General features: G+C 55.8%; 11 non-coding genes and 28 pseudogenes across 11 annotated transcripts; all 39 read right to left on the bottom strand.

The window, feature by feature from the left end:
* Nucleotides 1–309: 309 nt before the first annotated feature.
* On the bottom strand, nt 310–428 carry LOC135602343 (5S ribosomal RNA; annotated as a pseudogene).
* Nucleotides 429–778: 350 nt separating this feature from the next.
* Nucleotides 779–897, bottom strand: LOC135601432 (5S ribosomal RNA). The gene has a single exon (XR_010483726.1). It is a non-coding gene; the product is annotated as a 5S ribosomal RNA (ribosomal RNA).
* Nucleotides 898–1,246: 349 nt separating this feature from the next.
* On the bottom strand, nt 1,247–1,365 carry LOC135602305 (5S ribosomal RNA; annotated as a pseudogene).
* A 350-nt stretch (nt 1,366–1,715) lies between these two features.
* On the bottom strand, nt 1,716–1,834 carry LOC135603817 (5S ribosomal RNA; annotated as a pseudogene).
* A 350-nt stretch (nt 1,835–2,184) lies between these two features.
* On the bottom strand, nt 2,185–2,303 carry LOC135600780 (5S ribosomal RNA). The gene has a single exon (XR_010483093.1). It is a non-coding gene; the product is annotated as a 5S ribosomal RNA (ribosomal RNA).
* A 349-nt stretch (nt 2,304–2,652) lies between these two features.
* LOC135602303 (5S ribosomal RNA) lies at nt 2,653–2,771 on the bottom strand (annotated as a pseudogene).
* A 350-nt stretch (nt 2,772–3,121) lies between these two features.
* Nucleotides 3,122–3,240, bottom strand: LOC135603815 (5S ribosomal RNA; annotated as a pseudogene).
* A 350-nt stretch (nt 3,241–3,590) lies between these two features.
* On the bottom strand, nt 3,591–3,709 carry LOC135600779 (5S ribosomal RNA). The gene has a single exon (XR_010483092.1). It is a non-coding gene; the product is annotated as a 5S ribosomal RNA (ribosomal RNA).
* Nucleotides 3,710–4,059: 350 nt separating this feature from the next.
* On the bottom strand, nt 4,060–4,178 carry LOC135603277 (5S ribosomal RNA; annotated as a pseudogene).
* A 350-nt stretch (nt 4,179–4,528) lies between these two features.
* Nucleotides 4,529–4,647, bottom strand: LOC135600778 (5S ribosomal RNA). Its single transcript, XR_010483091.1, has one exon. It is a non-coding gene; the product is annotated as a 5S ribosomal RNA (ribosomal RNA).
* Nucleotides 4,648–4,997: 350 nt separating this feature from the next.
* Nucleotides 4,998–5,116, bottom strand: LOC135603276 (5S ribosomal RNA; annotated as a pseudogene).
* Nucleotides 5,117–5,466: 350 nt separating this feature from the next.
* On the bottom strand, nt 5,467–5,585 carry LOC135603343 (5S ribosomal RNA; annotated as a pseudogene).
* Nucleotides 5,586–5,935: 350 nt separating this feature from the next.
* On the bottom strand, nt 5,936–6,054 carry LOC135603242 (5S ribosomal RNA; annotated as a pseudogene).
* Nucleotides 6,055–6,405: 351 nt separating this feature from the next.
* On the bottom strand, nt 6,406–6,524 carry LOC135601431 (5S ribosomal RNA). The gene has a single exon (XR_010483725.1). It is a non-coding gene; the product is annotated as a 5S ribosomal RNA (ribosomal RNA).
* A 350-nt stretch (nt 6,525–6,874) lies between these two features.
* LOC135602065 (5S ribosomal RNA) lies at nt 6,875–6,993 on the bottom strand (annotated as a pseudogene).
* A 350-nt stretch (nt 6,994–7,343) lies between these two features.
* LOC135603814 (5S ribosomal RNA) lies at nt 7,344–7,462 on the bottom strand (annotated as a pseudogene).
* A 350-nt stretch (nt 7,463–7,812) lies between these two features.
* Nucleotides 7,813–7,931, bottom strand: LOC135600777 (5S ribosomal RNA). The gene has a single exon (XR_010483090.1). It is a non-coding gene; the product is annotated as a 5S ribosomal RNA (ribosomal RNA).
* Nucleotides 7,932–8,281: 350 nt separating this feature from the next.
* Nucleotides 8,282–8,400, bottom strand: LOC135603275 (5S ribosomal RNA; annotated as a pseudogene).
* A 350-nt stretch (nt 8,401–8,750) lies between these two features.
* On the bottom strand, nt 8,751–8,869 carry LOC135600776 (5S ribosomal RNA). The gene has a single exon (XR_010483089.1). It is a non-coding gene; the product is annotated as a 5S ribosomal RNA (ribosomal RNA).
* A 350-nt stretch (nt 8,870–9,219) lies between these two features.
* On the bottom strand, nt 9,220–9,338 carry LOC135603274 (5S ribosomal RNA; annotated as a pseudogene).
* Nucleotides 9,339–9,688: 350 nt separating this feature from the next.
* On the bottom strand, nt 9,689–9,807 carry LOC135601430 (5S ribosomal RNA). Its single transcript, XR_010483724.1, has one exon. It is a non-coding gene; the product is annotated as a 5S ribosomal RNA (ribosomal RNA).
* Nucleotides 9,808–10,156: 349 nt separating this feature from the next.
* On the bottom strand, nt 10,157–10,275 carry LOC135602482 (5S ribosomal RNA; annotated as a pseudogene).
* A 351-nt stretch (nt 10,276–10,626) lies between these two features.
* LOC135601429 (5S ribosomal RNA) lies at nt 10,627–10,745 on the bottom strand. The gene has a single exon (XR_010483723.1). It is a non-coding gene; the product is annotated as a 5S ribosomal RNA (ribosomal RNA).
* Nucleotides 10,746–11,095: 350 nt separating this feature from the next.
* LOC135602499 (5S ribosomal RNA) lies at nt 11,096–11,214 on the bottom strand (annotated as a pseudogene).
* A 350-nt stretch (nt 11,215–11,564) lies between these two features.
* LOC135602742 (5S ribosomal RNA) lies at nt 11,565–11,683 on the bottom strand (annotated as a pseudogene).
* Nucleotides 11,684–12,033: 350 nt separating this feature from the next.
* Nucleotides 12,034–12,152, bottom strand: LOC135602596 (5S ribosomal RNA; annotated as a pseudogene).
* Nucleotides 12,153–12,502: 350 nt separating this feature from the next.
* Nucleotides 12,503–12,621, bottom strand: LOC135599398 (5S ribosomal RNA; annotated as a pseudogene).
* A 350-nt stretch (nt 12,622–12,971) lies between these two features.
* LOC135602606 (5S ribosomal RNA) lies at nt 12,972–13,090 on the bottom strand (annotated as a pseudogene).
* Nucleotides 13,091–13,440: 350 nt separating this feature from the next.
* On the bottom strand, nt 13,441–13,559 carry LOC135601427 (5S ribosomal RNA). Its single transcript, XR_010483721.1, has one exon. It is a non-coding gene; the product is annotated as a 5S ribosomal RNA (ribosomal RNA).
* Nucleotides 13,560–13,909: 350 nt separating this feature from the next.
* LOC135602498 (5S ribosomal RNA) lies at nt 13,910–14,028 on the bottom strand (annotated as a pseudogene).
* A 350-nt stretch (nt 14,029–14,378) lies between these two features.
* Nucleotides 14,379–14,497, bottom strand: LOC135602741 (5S ribosomal RNA; annotated as a pseudogene).
* A 350-nt stretch (nt 14,498–14,847) lies between these two features.
* Nucleotides 14,848–14,966, bottom strand: LOC135602595 (5S ribosomal RNA; annotated as a pseudogene).
* Nucleotides 14,967–15,316: 350 nt separating this feature from the next.
* On the bottom strand, nt 15,317–15,435 carry LOC135599397 (5S ribosomal RNA; annotated as a pseudogene).
* Nucleotides 15,436–15,785: 350 nt separating this feature from the next.
* LOC135602605 (5S ribosomal RNA) lies at nt 15,786–15,904 on the bottom strand (annotated as a pseudogene).
* Nucleotides 15,905–16,254: 350 nt separating this feature from the next.
* On the bottom strand, nt 16,255–16,373 carry LOC135601426 (5S ribosomal RNA). Its single transcript, XR_010483720.1, has one exon. It is a non-coding gene; the product is annotated as a 5S ribosomal RNA (ribosomal RNA).
* A 350-nt stretch (nt 16,374–16,723) lies between these two features.
* LOC135602496 (5S ribosomal RNA) lies at nt 16,724–16,842 on the bottom strand (annotated as a pseudogene).
* Nucleotides 16,843–17,192: 350 nt separating this feature from the next.
* LOC135602740 (5S ribosomal RNA) lies at nt 17,193–17,311 on the bottom strand (annotated as a pseudogene).
* Nucleotides 17,312–17,661: 350 nt separating this feature from the next.
* LOC135602594 (5S ribosomal RNA) lies at nt 17,662–17,780 on the bottom strand (annotated as a pseudogene).
* Nucleotides 17,781–18,130: 350 nt separating this feature from the next.
* LOC135599396 (5S ribosomal RNA) lies at nt 18,131–18,249 on the bottom strand (annotated as a pseudogene).
* Nucleotides 18,250–18,336: the final 87 nt, after the last annotated feature.

Here is an 18,336-nt window from a genome sequence, read left to right as displayed (position 1 = left end):
CGGCGCATCAACGTCCGTAGCCTCTTGCCCGTCACGAAACCGTCGTCGCTTTCTCGAACGTTCACGAAATCCCTATTGCAAGCCCTCTCCGGGCCCTAGCCCGACGACTGCGTATCGGTCACGGCAAGCGCGTGCCGAAACCATCGGCACTTTCTAGAACGATCTCGGAATCGCTATTGCGACCCCAATCCGAAAAGCTCTCTCCGAGCCCCTCGATACTGACTGCGTAGCGGTCACAGCAAATTTCCAGCCCCAAAACAATCGTCTCGGAACTCTACGGGAGATGTTTCGTATCCCGGGATGCAAAAAGGAGTGCAACACGAGGACTTCCGAGGGGGTCACCCATCGTAGTACTACTCTGGCCCAAGCACGCTTAACTTCGGTGTTTTGATGGGATCCGGTGATTTAGTGCTGCCATTATCGCACCCGTTTCGCGAGCTTCGTCGCTCGCCTATGTGCACGTCGCGGTCGGCGCGTCAACGTCCGGAGCCTCTTGCCCGTCACGAAACCGTCGTCGCTTTCTCGAACGTTCACGAAATCCCTATTGCAAGCCCTCTCCGAGCCCTAGCTCGACGACTGTGTATCGGTCACGACAAGCGCGTGCCGAAACCATCGGCACTTTCTAGAACGATCTCGGAATCGCTATTGCGACCCCAATCCGGAAAGCTCTCTCCGAGCCCCTCGATACTAACTGCTTAGCGGTCACAGCAAATTTCCAGCCCCAAAACAATCGTCTCGGAGCTCTACGGGAGATGTTTCGTATCCCGGGATGCAAAAAGGAGTGCAACACGAGGACTTCCCAGGGGGTCACCCATCGTAGTACTACTCTGGCCCAAGCACGCTTAACTTCGGTGTTTTGATGGGATCCGGTGATTTAGTGCTGCCATTATCGCACCCGTTTCGCGAGCTTCGTCCCTCGCCTATGTGCACGTCGCGGTCGGCGCATCAACGTCCGGAGCCTCTTGCCCGTCACGAAACCGTCGTCGCTTTCTCGAACGTTCACGAAATCCCTATTGCAAGCCCGCTCCGAGCCCTAGCCCGACGACTGTGTATCGGTCACGGCAAGCGCGTGCCGAAACCATCGGCAATTTCTAAACGATCTCGGAATCGCTATTGCGACCCCAATCCGGAAAGCTCTCTCCGAGCCCCCCGATACTGACTGCGTAGCGGTCATAGCAAATTTCCAGCCCCAAAACAATCGTGTCGGAGCTCTACGGGAGATGTTTCGTATCCCGGGATGAAAAAAGGAGTGCAACACGAAGACTTCCCAGGGGGTCACCCATCGTAGTACTACTCTGGCCCAAGCACGCTTAACTTCGGTGTTTTGATGGGACCCGGTGATTTAGTGCTGCCATTATCGCACCCGTTTCGCGAGCGTCGTCCCTCGCCTATGTGCACGTCGCGGTCGGCGCATCAACGTCCGGAGCCTCTTGCCCGTCACGAAACCGTCGTCGCTTTCTCGAACGTTCACGAAATCCCTATTGCAAGCCCTCTTCGAGCCCTAGCCCGACGACTGTGTATCGGTCACGGCAAGCGCGTGCCGAAACCATCGGCACTTTCTAAAACGATCTCGGAATCGCTATTGCGACCCCAATCCGGAAAGCTCTCTCCGAGCCCCTCGATACTGACTGCGTAGCGGTCACAGCAAATTTCCAGCCCCAAAACAATCGTCTCGGAGCTCTACGGGAGATGTTTCGTATCCCGGGATTCAAAAAGGAGTGCTACACGAGGACTTCCCAGGGGGTCACCCATCGTAGTACTACTCTGGCCCAAGCAGGCTTAACTTCGGTGTTTTGATGGGATCCGGTGATTTAGTGCTGCCATTATCGCACCCGTTTCGCGAGCTTCGTCCCTCGCCTATGTGCACGTCGCGGTCGGCGCATCAACGTCCGGAGCCTCTTGCCCGTCACGAAACCGTCGTCGCTTTCTCGAACGTTCACGAAATCCCTATTGCAAGCCCTCTCCGAGCCCTAGCCCGACGACTGTGTATCGGTCACTACAAGCGCGTGCCGAAACCATCGGCACTTTCTAGAACGATCTCGGAATCGCTATTGCGACCCCAATCCGGAAAGCTCTCTCCGAGCCCCTCGATACTGACTGCTTAGCGGTCACAGCAAATTTCCAGCCCCAAAACAATCGTCTCGGAGCTCTACGGGAGATGTTTTGTATCCCGGGATGCAAAAAGGAGTGCAACACGAGGACTTCCCAGGGGGTCACCCATCGTAGTACTACTCTGGCCCAAGCACGCTTAACTTCGGTGTTTTGATGGGATCCGGTGATTTAGTGCTGCTATTATCGCACCCGTTTCGCGAGCTTCGTCCCTCGCCTATGTGCACGTCGCGGTCGGCGCATCAACGTCCGGAGCCTCTTGCCCGTCACGAAACCGTCGTCGCTTTCTCGAACGTTCACGAAATCCCTATTGCAAGCCCGCTCCGAGCCCTAGCCCGACGACTGTGTATCGGTCACGGCAAGCGCGTGCCGAAACCATCGGCAATTTCTAAACGATCTCGGAATCGCTATTGCGACCCCAATCCGGAAAGCTCTCTCCGAGCCCCCCGATACTGACTGCGTAGCGGTCATAGCAAATTTCCAGCCCCAAAACAATCGTGTCGGAGCTCTACGGGAGATGTTTCGTATCCCGGGATGAAAAAAGGAGTGCAACACGAAGACTTCCCAGGGGGTCACCCATCGTAGTACTACTCTGGCCCAAGCACGCTTAACTTCGGTGTTTTGATGGGACCCGGTGATTTAGTGCTGCCATTATCGCACCCGTTTCGCGAGCGTCGTCCCTCGCCTATGTGCACGTCGCGGTCGGCGCATCAACGTCCGGAGCCTCTTGCCCGTCACGAAACCGTCGTCGCTTTCTCGAACGTTCACGAAATCCCTATTGCAAGCCCTCTTCGAGCCCTAGCCCGACGACTGTGTATCGGTCACGGCAAGCGCGTGCCGAAACCATCGGCACTTTCTAGAACGATCTCGGAATCGCTATTGCGACCCCAATCCGGAAAGCTCTCTCCGAGCCCCTCGATACTGACTGCGTAGCGGTCACAGCAAATTTCCAGCCCCAAAACAATCGTCTCGGAGCTCTACGGGAGATGTTTCGTATCCCGGGATTCAAAAAGGAGTGCTACACGAGGACTTCCCAGGGGGTCACCCATCGTAGTACTACTCTGGCCCAAGCAGGCTTAACTTCGGTGTTTTGATGGGATCCGGTGATTTAGTGCTGCCATTATCGCACCCGTTTCGCGAGCTTCGTCCCTCGCCTATGTGCACGTCGCGGTCGGCGCATCAACGTCCGGAGCCTCTTGCCCGTCACGAAACCGTCGTCGCTTTCTCGAACGTTCACGAAATCCCTATTGCAAGCCCTCTCCGAGCCCTAGCCCGACGACTGTGTATTGGTCACGACAAGCGCGTGCCGAAACCATCGGCACTTTCTAGAACGATCTCGGAATCGCTATTGCGACCCCAATCCGGAAAGCTCTCTCCGAGCCCCTCGATACTGACTGCTTAGCGGTCACAGCAAATTTCCAGCCCCAAAACAATCGTCTCGGAGCTCTACGGGAGATGTTTTGTATCCCGGGATGCAAAAAGGAGTGCAACACGAGGACTTCCCAGGGGGTCACCCATCGTAGTACTACTCTGGCCCAAGCACGCTTAACTTCGGTGTTTTGATGGGATCCGGTGATTTAGTGCTGCTATTATCGCACCCGTTTCGCGAGCTTCGTCCCTCGCCTATGTGCACGTCGCGGTCGGCGCATCAACGTCCGGAGCCTCTTGCCCGTCACGAAACCGTCGTCGCTTTCTCGAACGTTCACGAAATCCCTATTGCAAGCCCTCTCCGAGCCCTAGCCCGACGATTGTGTATCGGTCACGGCAAGCGCGTGCCGAAACCATCGGCACTTTCTAGAACGATCTCGGAATCGCTATTGCGACCCCAATCCGGAAAGCTCTCTCCGAGCCCCACGATACTGACTGCGTAGCGGTCATAGCAAATTTCCAGCCCCAAAACAATCGTCTCGGAGCTCTACGGGAGATGTTTCATATCCCGGGATGAAAAAAGGAGTGCAACACGATGACTTCCCAGGGGGTCACCCATCATAGTACTACTCTGGCCCAAGCACGCTTAACTTCGGTGTTTTGATGGGATCCGGTGATTTAGTGCTGCCATTATCACACCCGTTTCGCGAGCTTCGTCCCTCGCCTATGTGCACGTCGCGGTCGGCGCATCAACGTCCGGAGCCACTTGCCCGTCACGAAACCGTCGTCGCTTTCTCGAACGTTCACGAAATCCCTATTGCAAGCCCTCTCCGAGCCCAAGCCCGACGACTGTGTATCGGTCACGGCAAGCGCGTGCCGAAACCATCGGCACTTTCTAGAACGATCTCGGAATCGCTATTGCGACCCCAATCCGGAAAGCTCTCTCCGAGCCCCTCGATACTGACTGCTTAGCGGTCACAGCAAATTTCCAGCCCCAAAACAATCGTCTCGGAGCTCTACGGGAGATGTTTTGTATCCCGGGATGCAAAAAGGAGTGCAACACGAGGACTTCCCAGGGGGTCACCCATCGTAGTACTACTCTGGCCCAAGCACGCTTAACTTCGGTGTTTTGATGGGATCCGGTGATTTAGTGCTGCTATTATCGCACCCGTTTCGCGAGCTTCGTCCCTCGCCTATGTGCACGTCGCGGTCGGCGCATCAACGTCCGGAGCCTCTTGCCCGTCACGAAACCGTCGTCGCTTTCTCGAACGTTCACGAAATCCCTATTGCAAGCCCTCTCCGAGCCCTAGCCCGACGATTGTGTATCGGTCACGGCAAGCGCGTGCCGAAACCATCGGCACTTTCTAGAACGATCTCGGAATCGCTATTGCGACCCCAATCCGGAAAGCTCTCTCCGAGCCCCTCGATACTGACTGCGTAGCGGTCATAGCAAATTTCCAGCCCCAAAACAATCGTCTCGGAGCTCTACGGGAGATGTTTCATATCCCGGGATGAAAAAAGGAGTGCAACACGATGACTTCCCAGGGGGTCACCCATCATAGTACTACTCTGGCCCAAGCACGCTTAACTTCGGTGTTTTGATGGGATCCGGTGATTTAGTGCTGCCATTATCACACCCGTTTCGCGAGCTTCGTCCCTCGCCTATGTGCACGTCGCGGTCGGCGCATCAACGTCCGGAGCCACTTGCCCGTCACGAAACCGTCGTCGCTTTCTCGAACGTTCACGAAATCCCTATTGCAAGCCCTCTCCGAGCCCTAGCCCGACGACTGTGTATCGGTCACGGCAAGCGCGTGCCGAAACCATCGGCACTTTCTAGAACGATCTCGGAATCGCTATTGCGACCCCAATCCGGAAAGCTCTCTCCGAGCCCCTCGATACTGACTGCGTAGCGGTCACAGCAAATTTCCAGCCCCAAAACAATCGTCTCGGAGCTCTACGGGAGATGTTTCATATCCCGGGATGAAAAAAGGAGTGCAACACGATGACTTCCCAGGGGGTCACCCATCGTAGTACTACTCTGGCCCAAGCACGCTTAACTTCGGTGTTTTGATGGGATCCGGTGATTTAGTGCTGCCATTATCACACCCGTTTCGCGAGCTTCGTCCCTCGCCTATGTGCACGTCGCGGTCGGCGCATCAACGTCCGGAGCCACTTGCCCGTCACGAAACCGTCGTCGCTTTCTCGAACGTTCACGAAATCCCTATTGCAAGCCCTCTCCGAGCCCTAGCCCGACGACTGTGTATCGGTCACGGCAAGCGCGTGCCGAAACCATCGGCACTTTCTAGAACGATCTCGAAATCGCTATTGCGACCCCAATCCGGAAAGCTCTCTCCGAGCCCCTCGATACTGACTGCTTAGCGGTCACAGCAAATTTCCAGCCCCAAAACAATCGTCTCGGAGCTCTACGGGAGATGTTTCGTATCCCGGGATGCAAAAAGGAGAGCAACACGAGGACTTCACAGGGGGTCACCCATCGTAGTACTACTCTGGCCCAAGCACGGTTAACTTCGGTGTTTTGATAGGATCCGGTGATTTAGTGCTGGCATTATCGCCCCCGTTTTCCTTGCTTTGTCCCTCGCCTATGTGCACGTCGCGGTCGGCGCGTCAACGTCCGGAGCCTCTTGCCCGTCACGAAACCGTCGTCGCTTTCTCGAACGTTCACGAAATCCCTAATGCAAGCTCTCTCCGAGCCCTAGCCCGAACACTACGTATCGGTCACGAAAAAGCTCGTTCCGAAATCATCGGCACTTTCTAGAACGATCTCGGAATCGCTATTGCGACCCCAATTCGGAAAGCTCTCTCCGAGCCCCTCGATACTGACTGCGTAGCGGTCACAGTAAATTTCCAGCCCCAAAACAATCGTCTCGGAGCTCTACGGGAGATGTTTCGTATCCCGGGATGCAAAAAGGAGTGCAACACGAGGACTTCCCAGGGGGTCACCCATCGTAGTACTACTCTGGCCCAAGCACGCTTAACTTCGGTGTTTTGATGGGATCCGGTGATTTAGTGCTGCCATTATCGCACCCGTTTCGCGAGCTTCGTCCCTCGCCTATGTGCACGTCGCGGTCGGCGCATCAACGTCCGGAGCCTCTTGCCCGTCACGAAACTGTCGTCGCTTTCTCGAACGTTCACGAAATCCATATTGCAAGCCCTCTCCGAGCCCTAGCCCGACGACTGTGTATCGGTCACGACAAGCGCGTGCCGAAACCATCGGCACTTTCTAGAACGATCTCGGAATCGCTATTGCGACCCCAATCCGGAAAGCTCTCTCCGAGCCCCTCGATACTGACTGCTTAGCGGTCACAGCAAATTTCCAGCCCCAAAACAATCGTCTCGGAGCTCTACGGGAGATGTTTCGTATCCCGGGATGCAAAAAGGAGTGCAACACGAGGAATTCCCAGGGGGTCACCCATCGTAGTACTACTCTGGCCCAAGCACGCTTATCTTCGGTATTTTGATGGGATCCGGTGATTTAGTGCTGCCATTATCGCACCCGTTTCGCGAGCTTCGTCCCTCGCCTATGTGCACGTCGCGGTCGGCGCATCAATGTCCGGAGCCTCTTGCCCGTCACGAAACCGTCGTCGCTTTCTCGAACGTTCACGAAATCCCTATTGCAAGCCCGCTCCGAGCCCTAGCCCGACGACTGTGTATCGGTCACGGCAAGCGCGTGCCGAAACCATCGGCACTTTCTAGAACGATCTCGGAATCGCTATTGCGACCCCAATCCGGAAAGCTCTCTCCGAGCCCCTCGATACTGACTGCTTAGCGGTCACAGCAAATTTCCAGCCCCAAAACAATCGTCTCGGAGCTCTACGGGAGATGTTTCGTATCCCGGGATTCAAAAAGGAGTGCTACACGAGGACTTCCCAGGGGGTCACCCATCGTAGTACTACTCTGGCCCAAGCAGGCTTAACTTCGGTGTTTTGATGGGATCCGGTGATTTAGTGCTGCCATTATCGCACCCGTTTCGCGAGCTTCGTCCCTCGCCTATGTGCACGTCGCGGTCGGCGCATCAACGTCCGGAGCCTCTTGCCCGTCACGAAACCGTCGTCGCTTTCTCGAACGTTCACGAAATCCCTATTGCAAGCCCTCTCCGAGCCCTAGCCCGACGACTGTGTATTGGTCACGACAAGCGCGTGCCGAAACCATCGGCACTTTCTAGAACGATCTCGGAATCGCTATTGCGACCCCAATCCGGAAAGCTCTCTCCGAGCCCCTCGATACTGACTGCTTAGCGGTCACAGCAAATTTCCAGCCCCAAAACAATCGTCTCGGAGCTCTACGGGAGATGTTTTGTATCCCGGGATGCAAAAAGGAGTGCAACACGAGGACTTCCCAGGGGGTCACCCATCGTAGTACTACTCTGGCCCAAGCACGCTTAACTTCGGTGTTTTGATGGGATCCGGTGATTTAGTGCTGCTATTATCGCACCCGTTTCGCGAGCTTCGTCCCTCGCCTATGTGCACGTCGCGGTCGGCGCATCAACGTCCGGAGCCTCTTGCCCGTCACGAAACCGTCGTCGCTTTCTCGAACGTTCACGAAATCCCTATTGCAAGCCCTCTCCGAGCCCTAGCCCGACGATTGTGTATCGGTCACGGCAAGCGCGTGCCGAAACCATCGGCACTTTCTAGAACGATCTCGGAATCGCTATTGCGACCCCAATCCGGAAAGCTCTCTCCGAGCCCCACGATACTGACTGCGTAGCGGTCATAGCAAATTTCCAGCCCCAAAACAATCGTCTCGGAGCTCTACGGGAGATGTTTCATATCCCGGGATGAAAAAAGGAGTGCAACACGATGACTTCCCAGGGGGTCACCCATCATAGTACTACTCTGGCCCAAGCACGCTTAACTTCGGTGTTTTGATGGGATCCGGTGATTTAGTGCTGCCATTATCACACCCGTTTCGCGAGCTTCGTCCCTCGCCTATGTGCACGTCGCGGTCGGCGCATCAACGTCCGGAGCCACTTGCCCGTCACGAAACCGTCGTCGCTTTCTCGAACGTTCACGAAATCCCTATTGCAAGCCCTCTCCGAGCCCTAGCCCGACGACTGTGTATCGGTCACGGCAAGCGCGTGCCGAAACCATCGGCACTTTCTAGAACGATCTCGGAATCGCTATTGCGACCCCAATCCGGAAAGCTCTCTCCGAGCCCCTCGATACTGACTGCTTAGCGGTCACAGCAAATTTCCAGCCCCAAAACAATCGTCTCGGAGCTCTACGGGAGATGTTTCGTATCCCGGGATGCAAAAAGGAGTGCAACACGAGGACTTCCCAGGGGGTCACCCATCGTAGTACTACTCTGGCCCAAGCACGCTTAACTTCGGTGTTTTGATGGGATCCGGTGATTTAGTGCTGCTATTATCGCACCCGTTTCGCGAGCTTCGTCCCTCGCCTATGTGCACGTCGCGGTCGGCGCATCAACGTCCGGAGCCTCTTGCCCGTCACGAAACCGTCGTCGCTTTCTCGAACGTTCACGAAATCCCTATTGCAAGCCCTCTCCGAGCCCTAGCCCGACGATTGTGTATCGGTCACGGCAAGCGCGTGCCGAAACCATCGGCACTTTCTAGAACGATCTCGGAATCGCTATTGCGACCCCAATCCGGAAAGCTCTCTCCGAGCCCCTCGATACTGACTGCGTAGCGGTCATAGCAAATTTCCAGCCCCAAAACAATCGTCTCGGAGCTCTACGGGAGATGTTTCATATCCCGGGATGAAAAAAGGAGTGCAACACGATGACTTCCCAGGGGGTCACCCATCATAGTACTACTCTGGCCCAAGCACGCTTAACTTCGGTGTTTTGATGGGATCCGGTGATTTAGTGCTGCCATTATCACACCCGTTTCGCGAGCTTCGTCCCTCGCCTATGTGCACGTCGCGGTCGGCGCATCAACGTCCGGAGCCACTTGCCCGTCACGAAACCGTCGTCGCTTTCTCGAACGTTCACGAAATCCCTATTGCAAGCCCTCTCCGAGCCCTAGCCCGACGACTGTGTATCGGTCACGGCAAGCGCGTGCCGAAACCATCGGCACTTTCTAGAACGATCTCGGAATCGCTATTGCGACCCCAATCCGGAAAGCTCTCTCCGAGCCCCTCGATACTGACAGCGTAGCGGTCACAGCAAATTTCCAGCCCCAATACAATCGTCTCGGAGCTCTACGGGAGATGTTTCGTATCCCGGGATGCAAAAAGGAGTGCAACACGAGGACTTCCCAGGGGGTCACCCATCGTAGTACTACTCTGGCCCAAGCACGCTTAACTTCGGTGTTTTGATGGGATCCGGTGATTTAGTGCTGCCATTATCGCACCCGTTTCGCGAGCTTCGTCCCTCGCCTATGTGCACGTCGCGGTCGGCGCATCAACGTCCGGAGCCTCTTGCCCGTCACGAAACCGTCGTCGCTTTCTCGAACGTTCACGAAATCCCTATTGCAAGCCCGCTCCGAGCCCTAGCCCGACGACTGTGTATCGGTCACGGCAAGCGCGTGCCGAAACCATCGGCAATTTCTAAACGATCTCGGAATCGCTATTGCGACCCCAATCCGGAAAGCTCTCTCCGAGCCCCCCGATACTGACTGCGTAGCGGTCATAGCAAATTTCCAGCCCCAAAACAATCGTGTCGGAGCTCTACGGGAGATGTTTCGTATCCCGGGATTCAAAAAGGAGTGCAACACGAGGACTTCACAGGGGGTCACCCATCGTAGTACTACTCTGGCCCAAGCACTCTTAACTTCGGTGTTTTGATAGGATCCGGTGATTTAGTGCTGGCATTATCGCCCCCGTTTTCCTTGCTTTGTCCCTCGCCTATGTGCACGTCGCGGTCGGCGCGTCAACGTCCGGAGCCTCTTGCCCGTCACGAAACCGTCGTCGCTTTCTCGAACGTTCACGAAATCCCTAATGCAAGCTCTCTCCGAGCCCTAGCCCGAACACTACGTATCGGTCACGAAAAAGCTCGTTCCGAAATCATCGGCACTTTCTAGAACGATCTCGGAATCGCTATTGCGACCCCAATTCGGAAAGCTCTCTCCGAGCCCCTCGATACTGACTGCGTAGCGGTCACAGTAAATTTCCAGCCCCAAAACAATCGTCTCGGAGCTCTACGGGAGATGTTTCGTATCCCGGGATGCAAAAAGGAGTGCAACACGAGGACTTCCCAGGGGGTCACCCATCGTAGTACTACTCTGGCCCAAGCACGCTTAACTTCGGTGTTTTGATGGGATCCGGTGATTTAGTGCTGCCATTATCGCACCCGTTTCGCGAGCTTCGTCCCTCGCCTATGTGCACGTCGCGGTCGGCGCATCAACGTCCGGAGCCTCTTGCCCGTCACGAAACTGTCGTCGCTTTCTCGAACGTTCACGAAATCCATATTGCAAGCCCTCTCCGAGCCCTAGCCCGACGACTGTGTATCGGTCACGACAAGCGCGTGCCGAAACCATCGGCACTTTCTAGAACGATCTCGGAATCGCTATTGCGACCCCAATCCGGAAAGCTCTCTCCGAGCCCCTCGATACTGACTGCTTAGCGGTCACAGCAAATTTCCAGCCCCAAAACAATCGTCTCGGAGCTCTACGGGAGATGTTTCGTATCCCGGGATGCAAAAAGGAGTGCAACACGAGGAATTCCCAGGGGGTCACCCATCGTAGTACTACTCTGGCCCAAGCACGCTTAACTTCGGTATTTTGATGGGATCCGGTGATTTAGTGCTGCCATTATCGCACCCGTTTCGCGAGCTTCGTCCCTCGCCTATGTGCACGTCGCGGTCGGCGCATCAATGTCCGGAGCCTCTTGCCCGTCACGAAACCGTCGTCGCTTTCTCGAACGTTCACGAAATCCCTATTGCAAGCCCGCTCCGAGCCCTAGCCCGACGACTGTGTATCGGTCACGGCAAGCGCGTGCCGAAACCATCGGCACTTTCTAGAACGATCTCGGAATCGCTATTGCGACCCCAATCCGGAAAGCTCTCTCCGAGCCCCTCGATACTGACTGCTTAGCGGTCACAGCAAATTTCCAGCCCCAAAACAATCGTCTCGGAGCTCTACGGGAGATGTTTCGTATCCCGGGATGAAAAAAGGAGTGCAACACGATGACTTCCCAGGGGGTCACCCATCGTAGTACTACTCTGGCCCAAGCACTCTTAACTTCGGTGTTTTGATGGGATCCGGTGATTTAGTGCTGCCATTATCGCACCCGTTTCGCGAGCTTCGTCCATCGCCTATGTGCACGTCGCGGTCGGCGCATCAACGTCCGGAGCCTCTTGCCCGTCACGAAACCGTCGTCGCTTTCTCGAACGTTCACGAAATCCCTATTGCAAGCCCTCTCCGAGCCCTAGCCCGACGACTGTGTATCGGTCACGACAAGCGCGTGCCGAAACCATCGGCACTTTCTAGAACGATCTCGGAATCGCTATTGCGACCCCAATCCGGAAAGCTCTCTCCGAGCCCCTCGATACTGACTGCGTAGCGGTCACAGCAAATTTCCAGCCCCAAAACAATCGTCTCGGAGCTCTACGGGAGATGTTTCGTATCCCGGGATGCAAAAAGGAGTGCTACACGAGGACTTCCCAGGGGGTCACCCATCGTAGTACTACTCTGGCCCAAGCACGCTTAACTTCGGTGTTTTGATGGGATCCGGTGATTTAGTGCTGCCATTATCGCACCCGTTTCGCGAGCTTCGTCCCTCGCCTATGTGCACGTCGCGGTCGGCGCATCAACGTCCGGAGCCTCTTGCCCGTCACGAAACCGTCGTCGCTTTCTCGAACGTTCACGAAATCCATATTGCAAGCCCTCTCCGAGCCCTAGCCCGACGACTGTGTATCGGTCACGACAAGCGCGTGCCGAAACCATCGGCACTTTCTAGAACGATCTCGGAATCGCTATTGCGACCCTAATCCGGAAAGCTCTCTCCGAGCCCCTCGATACTGACTGCGTATCGGTCACAGCAAATTTCCAGCCCCAAAACAATCGTCTCGGAGCTCTACGGGAGATGTTTCGTATCCCGGGATGCAAAAAGGAGTGCAACACGAAGACTTCCCAGGGGGTCACCCATCGTAGTACTACTCTGGCTCAAGCACGCTTAACTTCGGTCTTTTGATAGGATCTGGTCATTTAGTGCTGGCATTATCGCACCCGTTTCCCGTGCTTCGTGCCTCGCCTATGTGTACGTCGCGGTCGGCGCATCAACGTCCGGAGACTCTTGCCCGTCCCGAAACCGTCGTCGCTTTCTCGAACGTTCACGAAATCCCTATTACAAGCTCTCTCCGAGCCCTAGCCCGACGACTGCGTATCGGTCACGGCAAGCGCGTGCCGAAATCATCGGCACTTTCTAGAACGATCTCGGAATCGCTATTGCGACCCCAATCCGGAAAGCTCTCTCCGAGCCCCTCGATACTGATAGCGTAGCGGTCACAGCAAATTTCCAGCCCCAATACAATCGTCTCGGAGCTCTACGGGAGATGTTTCGTATCCCGGGATGCAAAAAGGAGTGCAACACGATGACTTCCCAGGGGGTCACCCATCGTAGTACTACTCTGGCCCAAGCACGCTTAACTTCGGTGTTTTGATAGGATCCGGTGATTTAGTGCTGGCATTATCGCACCCGTTTCCCGTGCTTCGTCCCTCGCCTATGTGTACGTCGCGGTCGGCGCGTCAACGTCCGGAGCCTCTTGCCCGTCACGAAACCGTCGTCGCTTTCTCGAATGTTCACGAAATCCCTATTGCAAGCTCTCTCCGAGCCCTAGCCCGACCACTGCGTATCGGTCACGGCAAGCGCGTTCCAAAATCATCGGCACTTTCTAGAACGATCTCGGAATCGCTATTGCGACCCCAATCCGGAAAGCTCTCTCCGAGCCCCTCGATACTGACAGCGTAGCGGTCACAGCAAATTTCCAGCCCCAATACAATCGTCTCGGAGCTCTACGGGAGATGTTTCGTATCCCGGGATGCAAAAAGGAGTGCAACACGAGGACTTCCCAGGGGGTCACCCATCGTAGTACTACTCTGGCCCAAGCACGCTTAACTTCGGTGTTTTGATGGGATCCGGTGATTTAGTGCTGCCATTATCGCACCCGTTTCGCGAGCTTCGTCCCTCGCCTATGTGCACGTCGCGGTCGGCGCATCAACGTCCGGAGCCTCTTGCCCGTCACGAAACTGTCGTCGCTTTCTCGAACGTTCACGAAATCCATATTGCAAGCCCTCTCCGAGCCCTAGCCCGACGACTGTGTATCGGTCACGACAAGCGCGTGCCGAAACCATCGGCACTTTCTAGAACGATCTCGGAATCGCTATTGCGACCCCAATCCGGAAAGCTCTCTCCGAGCCCCTCGATACTGACTGCTTAGCGGTCACAGCAAATTTCCAGCCCCAAAACAATCGTCTCGGAGCTCTACGGGAGATGTTTCGTATCCCGGGATGCAAAAAGGAGTGCAACACGAGGAATTCCCAGGGGGTCACCCATCGTAGTACTACTCTGGCCCAAGCACGCTTAACTTCGGTATTTTGATGGGATCCGGTGATTTAGTGCTGCCATTATCGCACCCGTTTCGCGAGCTTCGTCCCTCGCCTATGTGCACGTCGCGGTCGGCGCATCAATGTCCGGAGCCTCTTGCCCGTCACGAAACCGTCGTCGCTTTCTCGAACGTTCACGAAATCCCTATTGCAAGCCCGCTCCGAGCCCTAGCCCGACGACTGTGTATCGGTCACGGCAAGCGCGTGCCGAAACCATCGGCACTTTCTAGAACGATCTCGGAATCGCTATTGCGACCCCAATCCGGAAAGCTCTCTCCGAGCCCCTCGATACTGACTGCTTAGCGGTCACAGCAAATTTCCAGCCCCAAAACAATCGTCTCGGAGCTCTACGGGAGATGTTTCGTATCCCGGGATGAAAAAAGGAGTGCAACACGATGACTTCCCAGGGGGTCACCCATCGTAGTACTACTCTGGCCCAAGCACTCTTAACTTCGGTGTTTTGATGGGATCCGGTGATTTAGTGCTGCCATTATCGCACCCGTTTCGCGAGCTTCGTCCATCGCCTATGTGCACGTCGCGGTCGGCGCATCAACGTCCGGAGCCTCTTGCCCGTCACGAAACCGTCGTCGCTTTGTCGAACGTTCACGAAATCCCTATTGCAAGCCCTCTCCGAGCCCTAGCCCGACGACTGTGTATCGGTCACGGCAAGCGCGTGCCGAAACCATCGGCACTTTCTAGAACGATCTCGGAATCGCTATTGCGACCCCAATCCGGAAAGCTCTCTCCGAGCCCCTCGATACTGACTGCGTAGCGGTCACAGCAAATTTCCAGCCCCAAAACAATCGTCTCGGAGCTCTACGGGAGATGTTTCGTATCCCGGGATGCAAAAAGGAGTGCTACACGAGGACTTCCCAGGGGGTCACCCATCGTAGTACTACTCTGGCCCAAGCACGCTTAACTTCGGTGTTTTGATGGGATCCGGTGATTTAGTGCTGCCATTATCGCACCCGTTTCGCGAGCTTCGTCCCTCGCCTATGTGCACGTCGCGGTCGGCGCATCAACGTCCGGAGCCTCTTGCCCGTCACGAAACCGTCGTCGCTTTCTCGAACGTTCACGAAATCCATATTGCAAGCCCTCTCCGAGCCCTAGCCCGACGACTGTGTATCGGTCACGACAAGCGCGTGCCGAAACCATCGGCACTTTCTAGAACGATCTCGGAATCGCTATTGCGACCCTAATCCGGAAAGCTCTCTCCGAGCCCCTCGATACTGACTGCGTATCGGTCACAGCAAATTTCCAGCCCCAAAACAATCGTCTCGGAGCTCTACGGGAGATGTTTCGTATCCCGGGATGCAAAAAGGAGTGCAACACGAAGACTTCCCAGGGGGTCACCCATCGTAGTACTACTCTGGCTCAAGCACGCTTAACTTCGGTCTTTTGATAGGATCTGGTCATTTAGTGCTGGCATTATCGCACCCGTTTCCCGTGCTTCGTGCCTCGCCTATGTGTACGTCGCGGTCGGCGCATCAACGTCCGGAGACTCTTGCCCGTCCCGAAACCGTCGTCGCTTTCTCGAACGTTCACGAAATCCCTATTACAAGCTCTCTCCGAGCCCTAGCCCGACGACTGCGTATCGGTCACGGCATGCGCGTGCCGAAATCATCGGCACTTTCTAGAACGATCTCGGAATCGCTATTGCGACCCCAATCCGGAAAGCTCTCTCCGAGCCCCTCGATACTGACAGCGTAGCGGTCACAGCAAATTTCCAGCCCCAATACAATCGTCTCGGAGCTCTACGGGAGATGTTTCGTATCCCGGGATGCAAAAAGGAGTGCAACACGATGACTTCCCAGGGGGTCACCCATCGTAGTACTACTCTGGCCCAAGCACGCTTAACTTCGGTGTTTTGATAGGATCCGGTGATTTAGTGCTGGCATTATCGCACCCGTTTCCCGTGCTTCGTCCCTCGCCTATGTGTACGTCGCGGTCGGCGCGTCAACGTCCGGAGCCTCTTGCCCGTCACGAAACCGTCGTCGCTTTCTCGAATGTTCACGAAATCCCTATTGCAAGCTCTCTCCGAGCCCTAGCCCGACCACTGCGTATCGGTCACGGCAAGCGCGTTCCAAAATCATCGGCACTTTCTAGAACGATCTCGGAATCGCTATTGCGACCCCAATCCGGAAAGCTCTCTCCGAGCCCCTCGATACTGACAGCGTAGCGGTCACAGCAAATTTCCAGCCCCAATACAATCGTCTCGGAGCTCTACGGGAGATGTTTCGTATCCCGGGATGCAAAAAGGAGTGCAACACGAGGACTTCCCAGGGGGTCACCCATCGTAGTACTACTCTGGCCCAAGCACGCTTAACTTCGGTGTTTTGATGGGATCCGGTGATTTAGTGCTGCCATTATCGCACCCGTTTCGCGAGCTTCGTCCCTCGCCTATGTGCACGTCGCGGTCGGCGCATCAACGTCCGGAGCCTCTTGCCCGTCACGAAACTGTCGTCGCTTTCTCGAACGTTCACGAAATCCATATTGCAAGCCCTCTCCGAGCCCTAGCCCGACGACTGTGTATCGGTCACGACAAGCGCGTGCCGAAACCATCGGCACTTTCTAGAACGATCTCGGAATCGCTATTGCGACCCCAATCCGGAAAGCTCTCTCCGAGCCCCTCGATACTGACTGCTTAGCGGTCACAGCAAATTTCCAGCCCCAAAACAATCGTCTCGGAGCTCTACGGGAGATGTTTCGTATCCCGGGATGCAAAAAGGAGTGCAACACGAGGAATTCCCAGGGGGTCACCCATCGTAGTACTACTCTGGCCCAAGCACGCTTAACTTCGGTATTTTGATGGGATCCGGTGATTTAGTGCTGCCATTATCGCACCCGTTTCGCGAGCTTCGTCCCTCGCCTATGTGCACGTCGCGGTCGGCGCATCAATGTCCGGAGCCTCTTGCCCGTCACGAAACCGTCGTCGCTTTCTCGAACGTTCACGAAATCCCTATTGCAAGCCCGCTCCGAGCCCTAGCCCGACGACTGTGTATCGGTCACGGCAAGCGCGTGCCGAAACCATCGGCACTTTCTAGAACGATCTCGGAATCGCTATTGCGACCCCAATCCGGAAAGCTCTCTCCGAGCCCCTCGATACTGACTGCTTAGCGGTCACAGCAAATTTCCAGCCCCAAAACAATCGTCTCGGAGCTCTACGGGAGATGTTTCGTATCCCGGGATGAAAAAAGGAGTGCAACACGATGACTTCCCAGGGGGTCACCCATCGTAGTACTACTCTGGCCCAAGCACTCTTAACTTCGGTGTTTTGATGGGATCCGGTGATTTAGTGCTGCCATTATCGCACCCGTTTCGCGAGCTTCGTCCATCGCCTATGTGCACGTCGCGGTCGGCGCATCAACGTCCGGAGCCTCTTGCCCGTCACGAAACCGTCGTCGCTTTGTCGAACGTTCACGAAATCCCTATTGCAAGCCCTCTCCGAGCCCTAGCCCGACGACTGTGTATCGGTCACGGCAAGCGCGTGCCGAAACCATCGGCACTTTCTAGAACGATCTCGGAATCGCTATTGCGACCCCAATCCGGAAAGCTCTCTCCGAGCCCCTCGATACTGACTGCGTAGCGGTCACAGCAAATTTCCAGCCCCAAAACAATCGTCTCGGAGCTCTACGGGAGATGTTTCGTATCCCGGGATGCAAAAAGGAGTGCTACACGAGGACTTCCCAGGGGGTCACCCATCGTAGTACTACTCTGGCCCAAGCACGCTTAACTTCGGTGTTTTGATGGGATCCGGTGATTTAGTGCTGCCATTATCGCACCCGTTTCGCGAGCTTCGTCCCTCGCCTATGTGCACGTCGCGGTCGGCGCATCAACGTCCGGAGCCTCTTGCCCGTCACGAAACCGTCGTCGCTTTCTCGAACGTTCACGAAATCCATATTGCAAGCCCTCTCCGAGCCCTAGCCCGACGACTGTGTATCGGTCACGACAAGCGCGTGCCGAAACCATCGGCACTTTCTAGAACGATCTCGGAATCGCTATTGCGACCCTAATCCGGAAAGCTCTCTCCGAGCCCCTCGATACTGACTGCGTATCGGTCACAGCAAATTTCCAGCCCCAAAACAATCGTCTCGGAGCTCTACGGGAGATGTTTCGTATCCCGGGATGCAAAAAGGAGTGCAACACGAAGACTTCCCAGGGGGTCACCCATCGTAGTACTACTCTGGCTCAAGCACGCTTAACTTCGGTCTTTTGATAGGATCTGGTCATTTAGTGCTGGCATTATCGCACCCGTTTCCCGTGCTTCGTGCCTCGCCTATGTGTACGTCGCGGTCGGCGCATCAACGTCCGGAGACTCTTGCCCGTCCCGAAACCGTCGT

This window comes from Musa acuminata, chromosome BXJ2-1, assembly GCF_036884655.1.
Source record: "Musa acuminata AAA Group cultivar baxijiao chromosome BXJ2-1, Cavendish_Baxijiao_AAA, whole genome shotgun sequence".
NCBI classification, from domain to species: Eukaryota; Viridiplantae; Streptophyta; class Magnoliopsida; order Zingiberales; family Musaceae; genus Musa; species Musa acuminata.
This window is presented reverse-complemented; position numbering and strand designations above follow the sequence as displayed.